Source organism: Phaethon lepturus, unplaced genomic scaffold (assembly GCF_000687285.1).
Source record: "Phaethon lepturus isolate BGI_N335 unplaced genomic scaffold, ASM68728v1 scaffold763, whole genome shotgun sequence".
In the NCBI taxonomy this organism is placed as follows: domain Eukaryota; kingdom Metazoa; phylum Chordata; class Aves; order Phaethontiformes; family Phaethontidae; genus Phaethon; species Phaethon lepturus.
This window is the reverse complement of record NW_010526710.1, coordinates 53637-64626: the sequence shown is the minus strand read 5'-3', so window position 1 is coordinate 64626 and position 10990 is coordinate 53637.

Here is a 10990-nt window from a genome sequence, read left to right as displayed (position 1 = left end):
GAGGTTCAAAACGCCAGAGGCTATTAAAGGCAATTGCTTGTGTGTTTGGACCAGGCGGAGTGAAGGTGCGGGTGCAGCATTGCTTTTGTTTTCCTTACCTGTGACTTACGAGCCTGTTGTTAAATGTATTGTTGCAGCATCAAGCCTGTGGGAAATCTTTGGACCACCCCAAAACATGAAATCCTTTTTATTTCCCTTTTAGTTAAATTTTAAAAACACAAGCCCTAATGCTTCCAATTACCATTTCCCAAATACCAAGGCCTATTTCTGAATCGGGACTGTCTCCTTGCTAAAGCAGTGCTGGTGACATTAAAGGTTCTGGTGAGGTTTTCTGGCTGCGTTGAGGGGTCAATGGGTGCAGTGGACCCCAGCACCAGCGCTGCAATGGGGCTACGGCACACGCGCCGCGGGGGGACCCTGCACCCCTTTGGAATCTCGGTGTCCACCCCATCCTAAGTGAAAACGCTGAGGGCAGCCCATGTTCCACTGGAAGCATTGGGATTTTGGGTGTTGTGGGTCTTCTTTAAATGAAGGAAGGGTGATCATTTCCTTGCCGTCAGGGTGGCTTTGTCAAGATTTAATTCACTTTCTCCTTGTATGTCTCCTTTTGAAGACGTGCAGCTGAGGGTCTCTTTGCAGTCCTTGCCTTCAAATTTACCTTTTGGTTGCTGTGCACTCCATGAGGTCAGTCAGGGATCTCCACGCCCTCAGTCAGGGCTCAGCACCTCTGGTTTCATCAGGATGAAACAGATGACTGAGACTGCGGGCAAGGGGCTTATTTCGGATGGAAATTTGCCATGACTCCTTAACAACAAACCTGCCTCTCTTTGAAGAATTCAAATTATTCTGAGGGGGTAGAGCAGCCCCCCTGGATATGCCCAAGCACTCAAGGGCAGGGACAGATGCTGTGACCGAGCGCTGAGATGGGAATCCCTGAGGTGCTTCAAAACTCCATCCCCACCCAGTTCAGAAATGCTCTGTGGGGTGGGATGGGGCCACCTCTCCAGCCCTCGCGTGAGCTCCACGCCCAAAACCCCAGGTACGGCCATACTGGTGCCCCTGCCGGCCTTGCTGTGGTGCATGAGCGGCTCAGCCCCGCCGTTTCGCTTGAATAAATTCAAATCAGGGAAAAAAATAATAGCAGCAAGGAGTATAGCTGGCATTTTTGGAGAGTATGAAATGTGCGGGTAATGCTCCCTTAGTTTAAATTAAAATTCTCCTTCCCTGCTAAGCCTTCCTTTCAAAGGCAGGAGCAGAGGGCTCCAGCATCCCACAAAAACCATGCCTCACGCTTTTTAAATGTAAAAGCCAGAGCTGAGCTGCAAATAAAGAAATAAGGAAAACCACAGGGTTACTACAGCGATACATGGATGCAATGCAGTACCTGGGAAGTGCCAGCCCTGTGTCCCGCACGGGGGCTGGAGGAAGGGCTGGGGGCCAGTGCAGAGAGCTGCCCCTCCAAAACATGTCATAGACCTCCTCTTCTTGGCTTTTCCCCTTGGCGCTGAGTTAGCACGTAATCACAAGACAGATTTTGCTCAGCTGCAGCTTGACCTGAGCCGTTCCACACCCTCACCTGCAAAACTCACGCAGTATTTTCCTGACTCACTTCCTAGCAGGAGGAAACGAAGGCACAAAAGCCCCAGCACATCTATATGTGTTTACAAGTAAGGGTATATATTTTTTAAATAGTTAAGGATATTCTTTTTTCTATACTAATCCATACTAAATCCAAATTAACACAATAGCAGTTCCTGACGATTTATGTTGTTATAATAAATAACAGCGACCGCGTGCCGCTTAGCTGATGATTAATGACCCTTATTTACAGTGTGTTCAGCTCAGGTCTGCAGTTTACACTTGCAAACATCAAAGGAGAGTTCAGCTTTCCTTTTCTCCTGTATTTTGAGGCCGTGTTGTAAATCCTGTATGAGCAGCCTTGACGGCTGCATTTTAATCCACAAATGGGATTGCTATAAACTGCCAGAAGAAACGCCAGTCCGACCCGAGAGCCGCGAGGACTGTTCCCCTTTGGCCTGAGGGTCACAGCCACCTTCACCACCCTTCACGGGGAAGAGTGCCGAAACCATGGCATCAGCCAACACCATCACACACTCCCAGCTATCAGGATCCATCACTCAAATGTACCATGCCATAAGGACCAATCCCTCTTTTTGTACTCTGATTTTCCTATAATCCCTCCTCTCGGTTCACTTCTGAGATGAGTGGGATGGTTTCTGAGCTCCTCTGCAGAAAAACTCCCCTCCCAGAGCCTGTGCACATCCCCTGTGCCCATGCTGCTCCATCCCGCTGCCTGCCATCTCCTGCCCTGAGCCACCCAAGCCCAAAAGGCTCTTTTTTCCCCTTCACCCCACAAACAGACCCCTGGGGATGGGAAAGCCTAGTGAGACGGCCCCTTTTGTTTTCATGAGATCAGGGTCAAGCACCTCTGAATGTCACAGCCTGGGCTGATGGAAAAACAACTTCCCATCTTTTAAGATGATTTCAAGGACTCATATAACTTAGACACTTGGGGAGGAGTGGCTGGAGAGCTGCCCGGTGGAAAAGGACCTGGGGGTGCTGGTTGACAAGTGGCTGAACATGAGCCGGCAGTGTGCCCAGGTGGCCAAGAAGGCCAACAGCATCCTGGCCTGTATCAGCAATAGTGTGGCCAGCAGGAGTAGGGAAGTGATCGTGCTCCTCTACTCGGCACTGGTGAGGCTGCACCTTGAATCCTGTGTTCAGTTTTGGGCCCCTCACGACAAGAAGGCCATTGAGGTGCTGGAGCGTGTCCAGAGAAGAGCAACGAAGCTGGGGAGGGGTCTGGAGCACAAGTCTGATGAGGAGCGGCTGAGGGAAATGGGGATGTTCAGTCTGGAGAAGAGGAGGCTGAGGGGAGAGCTCGTTGCTCTCTACAACTACCTGAAAGGGGTAACAAAAACCAAGCGATAGGACGAGAGGAAATGGCCTCAAGTTGCACCTGCGAGGTTTAGATTGGATATTAGGAAAAATTTCTTTACTGAAAGAGTGGTCAAACATTGGAACAGGCTGCCCAGGGAGGTGGTGGAGTCACCATCACTGGAAGTGTTCAAAAAACATGTACACGTGGCACTTCGGGACATGGTTTAGTGGGCATGGTGGTGCTGGGTTGACGGTTGAACTTGATGATCTTAGAGGTCTTTTCCAACCTTAATGATTCTGTGATTCTGTGATTCTATGATTCTATAACCACGTAGGCTGGCGTGCTCTGTTACACAGGCCAAGCGATCTCACTCGGGAATTTCTGCTTCAGCTAGAGCCCAAAAATGTCAAGGCGGGGTGGGAGGGAGGGACAACGCAGCAGCTTTGACTTATCAGGGTGAGGCTGATGAGTGGAAGTTAGCAGTCCTGGGATGACACCTTTCCCTCCCATGTAACTCAGCATGAGAAGTGGTGGTGTGTTGTGCACAGAGGCACTATATCAAAGTGTCCTACACGAGCTGGTTTCAAGCACTGGAATTACCATGCACGGCAGCTATGCGTGGAGCGAACTGTCGCATCCCTCTTACAGGTGGCCACAGCTGAGCCATTTCCAACACCTCCGTCCCCACAGGCATCTGGGGCCCAGCTTTGTCACATTAAGGACCTTTGAAGGTTTGGGCTTTTTTTTTTGTTTGTTTGTTTGTGGTTTTTGTTTTTTCTTTTGAAAGCACTATTTACCAGTTTAAAAATGAAGCTCGATGGCAGAACAGTTCACAAGCAGCCTCCCCAAACACAGGCTTGTACCTCAGGTGCACAAATACTGCTTCGTTTTCATCCCCAAACCTTCTAGTGAAGGTCCCCATTGCTGCAACTCCATGGTATTCCCTAATCCTGCCCAGTTTTGCAAATCCCAGTTTATAACCCAACCCTAAGGAGTAGGAGGCTCCGTTTAACCCAGCGAACCTTAGACAGACAACCAGGGGGGTTTATAACAAACCTACAAGCTTTGCCTTTGCTCCCATCCACCGATGCGCGGCCAAGAGATGTTTACGGGTAAAAAAAAAAATGCTGCTTGCTGAGTCTGTAACAAGGACAGCTGAATGCTGAAGATGTAGAAAGCAGCAGAGGCCCCGCTGCCCAGACAAGGGAGGAAACCTGTACAGCCGCTCCGGTGCGTTCATGCAGAGGGTTATCACAGCGTGAAGCACCAGCCTGTGAGTAAACGCTCCCTTTGCAGCGCTGCACTCCCGGGAGAGGCTTTAATAATTTCTAGGGAGGCTCTGAAGGCTAATAAAAAAAAAAAGAATAAAGAAGTCAACCCGAGCAATCGCTCTCTTCCTTGTTCGTGGCAAGCCTCGAGCTGCCCTTGTCTGGCTGATCAGGTGCGGCTCTGATTTCCTGGGTTCCTGAAGCAGAACGGATTCAGCAGCGTCGCAGCCTGCTTTGCGGTGATGGATGGGAATGATTATAATTGTTAATCTGATTAAGCCTATGGTCTCAAATTTTGCTCGTCTCACTGACATTGAAGGTAATTAAAGAAACACTTGAGGAGGAGCATATGAAGATGTACGAAGCACATGCTCCTGCACACCTATCAGTATTGATCTTGGGGCACGATCTGGTGCAAGGTGACGTGATCTTGCATTAAAATTGAATCCCTAGGTTATCAATACACACCAGCCCTGAGGCTGGTGGTACAACAGTGAGAGAAGTCTCCTTCTGCTTGGTTTTCACTCTTCGCTGGGATTTTAAATAGGAATTTGGGGGGAGCAAGATGTGGTCCCACCGCGTGCTGCAGTCCAGGGCAGCCTGACTATAGGCTTTGACAGGGACTTTGACTACGGCTGCAAGACAAGAACCGGACTCCTGTCTTATGGCCGCTGGGTCTGGCTGCTTTGAGGGTGTGGTTATGCTGAAGATTAGAGGTGGAAAGGTATTCTGAGTTCCTATACCTCACACAACCCCCCAGAGATGGCTGAGGAACACCTAGGAGTACTCTGGTGTTTCTAACATTTCTTAATGTTTGCACTGATAATTTTTTAATGAGTTTTCTTATCAAAGTCAACTCAAATGCTTTAGTTTCCACAGCTTCTGGGAGCAGGTTATGTTCAGTCCCTGCAAGAGGGAAACCCTATGTACGAAGAACTGTGAAAATCTCTTACCTTTCAGGAGCATCTGGATCTTAATTGCTTTCCAGCAATCATTTATTAGAGCAAATTTCTGTTAAAAAGCTGAAAATGGTTTATGTGTTTCTCCTCTGCCTTGCTCCTAGGGCTGGCTGAAGAGGCAGCCCTTTGGGGTTAGGTTACCCAGCTCAGGTAAGGGCCCTGACTCAACCTGGGAGTGTCTCCAGGCTCCCGCTGCAGCCACCCAGCAAAGAGAAGATCATTGAGAAGGTGATTCGGGGCTCTTTCTGTCAAGCTCCATCCCTGTGATCCATCCAAAGCAGACCTGTCCGCAAAGACTTTCCACCGCCAGCCCTGCTATTCCCAGGCTGCAGGAGCAAGGAGGAAAAAAAAGCCCTCGCGCAGCGGTGCTCACAGCGGGGGCTGACACCCCGAGGAGCACTGGGTGCCCTGTGCAAGTTGTCGTCCTGCTCCTAGGCTGGGCTGGGCCACCCCAGGAGCTCTTCCCCCAGTAGAGGAGCAGACCACCACTTGGTGATACAAACCCACGTGTAACTCCTCTGGAGCTCTCATGGATATGGGTCGTCAGGCAGACTTCAGCTCTGTGCTGATAGTCCCTTCGGCATGGGTCTATTTGAAACCGCACTGGTGTAATTAAAGGTACTCTACTAATTGGATGTGTGACCCTAAGGGAACTCCTTTAATTGCATTTCAATCTGGTTGGTATCGTTTTAACTTAAATTCATTGCTGTTTTGCACAGGAATAACCCAATTGGGTCTGGTTATGGAGAGGCATATCATCCTGCTTCCCCCTCCCTGTCGCACTCTGGATGCCCTTCAATTTGTGAGGCTCTGGCTGTGAGAAAGCCACTGCACATTAAAGCTGAGGCCTGCGTAAAACCCCTCTAGCTGGGAACTAGGACATAGTAGAGGGCTGAGAGTTCACCTTGACCTGCTAATGGAGGTAAAAACCTCAATTATTACCCTGTCTTCACTTGGATTTTATCTCGTATGTGTTACCACAAATTCTGTCAGGCCCTGGAGATGCATTTGTTTCTTTCTTTGGAGTCCGTGAAGGAAGACCTGAGCTCCTTCTCAGAGATGCTGCGTTTCTACCCAATATGCTCGTCTGTGCTGAAAGAGCCACTGCAGAAAATTCAGGAGCCTCCACTACACTGTAGGCTGGGGTAGGTGATCCGATTGTTGCTTTGAGCCTTAAAGCTTGTGGGAGCACCGCTATTTATTTCTCTTCTCTCCCAGTAGGGAGCCCTCAGACTTGCTCTACCTGCCAATGACCTATTTCCCAAAGTCTCTTCTAGCAGTAATGAGCAATGAAGTGGGGGGCTGCACCCCCCAGGAACCTCTTGGTTTCAAGCTTTGCTCCGTGGATTGCAAGCACAAGCTGCATCTTTTCTTCACCCCGCGCTGAAATGTGGCCACTGTGACTCTCCCGTTTTGGCACGTGCCAGCTTTCAGGTGCTGCAGGGTTGTACCACGACACGGGTTACGCCCCAATCCCAAAACACTGATACCCCTTGGGGTGGCATTGTGCAGCTACAGATATTTTAGGGGGGCTGGTCTGACCCAAAATGGGCTGTGCTCCTTCTGGTGCTCTGAGCATGGGCTGCACCCCAGCGCTGCGGGGCCCGTCGGCTTCCCTCATTACCAGTGCTGTGTATGCCAGTAGCGTGAGGAGCAGAGCCAACAGTAAGTTAGCGCTGGCTGTGTCCCATACTAATGTTGTTCTTACTATTTCAGTGCCATCTTCCTTATTTCCACCCTCTCCCTGAACAACTAAATTAGAGTGATTTTTTTTTAAATTTAAATACTGTCATGGAGTAATAATTCCGGTGAATTCTGGGTTTTTTCTTTTTTGTCATTTCCCACTGCTTCTTTTTTCTGTTGTGCTCTTTTAATGCACTGTTGATATTTTGTTACAGCTATGCAAGATCACAGCTGTTGTCTGCAAAAAAAAGGTTTTTTCTTTTTTGTCATTTCCCACTGCTTCTTTTCTCTGTTGTGCTCTTTTAATGCACTGTTGATATTTTGTTACAGCTATGCAAGATCACAGCTGTTGTCTGCAAAAAAAAAGAGAGTAAAATCCTGCTATGTGCTGTTGCCATCCAACAACCATTTTTCTTCCTCCACCAGTTCACAAAACATCCCTTTCCCTATTAAGTGCAGGAGCACACATTTTTCTTGGCTTGTAAAAAGCCAAGAAAACCTCAGAGCAGTTTCAGCGAAGCTGTGGCAATTTAAGGAATTTTTTTTCCCTACGACAGGCTGGGGCCCCATCCTGAGCCTGGTATGAGGTGGGATCGGGCAGATCCTGGATCCCAGGAGTGACTCGGCACAGCCAGCACGTCTGCGGGCATCACCCGCTCCTGCACTTTACAAGTCACTTGAGTTACATTTAACCTGCGCGCGTTCATTTGACCTATAAACGTGTTTTCTGATCCCATCCAGTAACAAAACCTCTCCCGTGGGTCTTGTAAAAGGACAAAAAAAAAAAAAATCCAATTAGACCCTGAATTTTTATTTACGGTAGTGGTCAGGGCTGAGAGAACCACCGTGTAACGTTGGCCCTTCTGGACAGCTTTCCTTGGCTGCTGCCAGACCTTTTCTGACCTTGCAAGTTCAGCCCCCAGTGGCCATTTGCATTGAGACCGCAACTAAGCGAGGATCAGGCAGGAGAGGCACCCTGCTCTCATCAGCAGTGCAAACTGATAAATGAAGACGAGCCAGGACAGAGATTTGAATCGCTGTCTCCAAGTCTGCGGCTCCAATTACAAAACTGATTTGAATCAGTCTCACAAGCCGCAAAACCAATTATGAAATTCCTCTTTGACTCCCTGGCCCCTGACTTGTTTAGCTATTGCGCTGCGTATAGCTTGTGTCTGTAATATTTTAAAGCGTTTTTAAATTAAGCTCAGTTGAGGCCCATGCAGTTCCAATTAACACACGCGGCCTGCCTGATCGCTCCGGCAGGGCTTGCCTGGCCCTGTTGCTCCGAACAGGGGCTTGAAGTGAGATTGCATTAAAGAAGCGAGATGAAAAGCTTGTTTTCCCCGCCGGACTGCAGCATTCACCTCTTGTTCCTGGAGAGGTGACGTGCAGCGGTACGCAGAACCCTCTGCAAAGGTACGCAGAACCTCCCAGGGACATCAGCATCAGTGTTTTCAGTGATCGTACCTCCCTGCTCAGACCAAGGAAAGGACCCAGCTTATTGGCTGCTTGGCTTGTTTTGAAAGCAGAGTCATGTAAAGGAAAAATTTCAGAGGGAATTTGGAGGGCTGATAATGGGGGGCACCTGCTGTCACACCCATACATCAGCAGGATGAAGATTACAGCGAGCGCTGAAGCTAGGGGAGTGTCCCCATCCTTCCCTCGGATGTGTACAGCCTGCTCAGAATCTTTAAGACAGATTTGATAGTATCAGCTTCCACCTTTATCGTCCCGGAATGGAGCCTGGGCTGTATCCTATCTCTGAAAGGGACAGGTTGGATCTGTGAGGCTCTGCAGGGAATAGGGATGTTTGTAACGTGGCACAAAAGGTAATGCAGGCCCTGGTGATGTTCTATACAACCTCCTTGCCAGATGCTTCAATCCCCTAAACAGTTGTAACTGCTTCTCTGCAGGTGTCAATTAAATTCCCTTAAGTATGTAAACTTTGGCTTGTTTGGACCTATACCTACAGACTTGATTGCAATAGCAGATGTTTTATTTTCACTTGCAAGTGAAAATGGGGAGAGTATATCATGGCCAGGACACATTTCGCATGAAGCAGATGTTTCTATTAATGCCAGAATTGGGTGGAAATTCAAAGGATGCTTTTTTTTTCTCCTTTGAAAACTCTATTTTGCCCAATTAAACTGCAACTTGCTGAAGTATTCCAATGAATCACTTCTTTTTTTTTCTGATTAGTAGGCTCTAAAGGGACAAAAGAATAGCTTTGTATCAGTCTCCCTCAATTAAATGTAAAGTACATCTGGACAGAGTCTGAAGATGCATCTTGCACTGGCAGTTGCAAAGCCATCGACATAATAAAATAATACTCTGATTGGTATTACAAGGCTGCATTTAAATCATTGGCATTCATGCGCAGAATCCTTTGCAGGGAGCGCAAGCCCTCCATTAGAGAAAAGCTTAATTTTATACTGTGATCTGTATAAGATATGCAATGAAAATGAGGAAAAAAAGAGCTTTTGCAGAGCTGGAGACATAATAATAGAAGCTACAATGAATGTCTGGGCAGCTTTTTCAGTTACTTATAAACTGCAGGTGTCAAATGCATTCTGGAAAGAAGCTAAATTCCAGTTTTAATTACAGTCAGCAGGTTGAGGCATAATTCAGGGCTTGATAATACCTTCAATCCATAACAAAACTCCTCCTGCTGTCAGTAAGACGTTTGTGCCAAGATCAAGGAGAAAACATGACCTCCTTGCAGTAGCTAAATTCTGAACTTCAGTATCCCACTGTAAAATTCCAAACACCCTCGATATTTAAAATACCTATTCCTTGCGTGCTTATCTCGGCAAGCCTTAGCATCAAATGGGAACTGAACTAATAAAATGCCTCTGATGAGCAGGGTGAGAAAGATGTGTCACTGCAGCTTTCATCTGAGGTTTCCTTTGGCTCAAATTAGAGGGGGGGGGGGGAGAAAAAAACCCCACCCCTCTGGCTGGAATTGTGTGTGTGAACCCAAACCCAAGTGCCGTATGGGCCTTCCCAGGTCTTAGAAGGTTAAGTATGACCTGGCTTTATCAGCAACTTCTTTTACCAGCAACAGTAGGTTTACTGAGCTCAAAGAGTTTAAGTTCATTATGTGCTTGAATAGCACGACGTACAATGTCCTGACCCAAAACTGAGTCTTTGAGGCTTATGCTGAGACATAGAATAAAGAGTAATATTAAACTATTCTGCCTATTAAATGATTCTGGGGGGAAAAAGCAGGATGTGCGTGCTGAACTCAGCTACTGGGGGGCCGCTGCTTGAAGGTAGGCAGAGGTCTCATTTAAAGCCAGTGGGCAGAGTCTTTGAAGGAGGAGCTAATTATGCCTTACGATGTGGGAAAACACAGCTCTAAAGCTACAGGGGCAGCCACCGCTCGGGCGTTGAGGAGGAAGGTCACTGAAAAGGAAGCAGAGAGGCAGAGCCTACTGGGAGAGGGAGGTTGGCAGAGGCAAGACGTGAGGATTCGTGAGCAAGGGAGATGCTCGTTGCTTTTTCTCTGCTCAGGAAAACATGACCTTATAAAGCAAACTTTGTACTGGAGGGTTCAACCAATCTACTTGCCTCATACCATTCTTCTGCTGTAATGGAGAAGAAAGGGGCTGGCTGGTGGAATGATCATTGGGTACCAAGAGCCAGGAGCTGCCTGGGACTGGTCGGCTTACTCAAGGAGTTACACAGAGCTGGAATAAACCACAGGAACAAACCGAAACCGCTGGAAGTGCTGACCTTTAAAATAATTATATTTGTACTGACATAACCCACACATATAGAGAAGCTTTATGTCATTACCAAATATGGCCCCCACCAACGGCATATGCGAACTCTCAGTACACAACACCTACGTCCTCACAACATCCCGGGAGGCAGGGCAGTGAACCCAGGAGGCAGACCGTGAACCCCACTTCACCGGTGGGGAACCTGTGAAAAGGCAGCGACTCTCTTGTGGTCATCCAGAAAGTCTGTTGCTGAGCAGGGAGTGGAGCATGGGCTTTCAGAGAGGGTGGCTGTGGGGCTGCTATTTTGTCAAACACCCTGCACTGCCAACAGCTCCCTCTGCTCCATCACGGCCATTTCTGCTGTAAGCACATGGCCACAAGCAGCAGGTGGTGTCAGAAAAGTCCTTGCAGGCATTAAAGTGATCATAAAACAAGAACCGGGGGGGAGGGAAA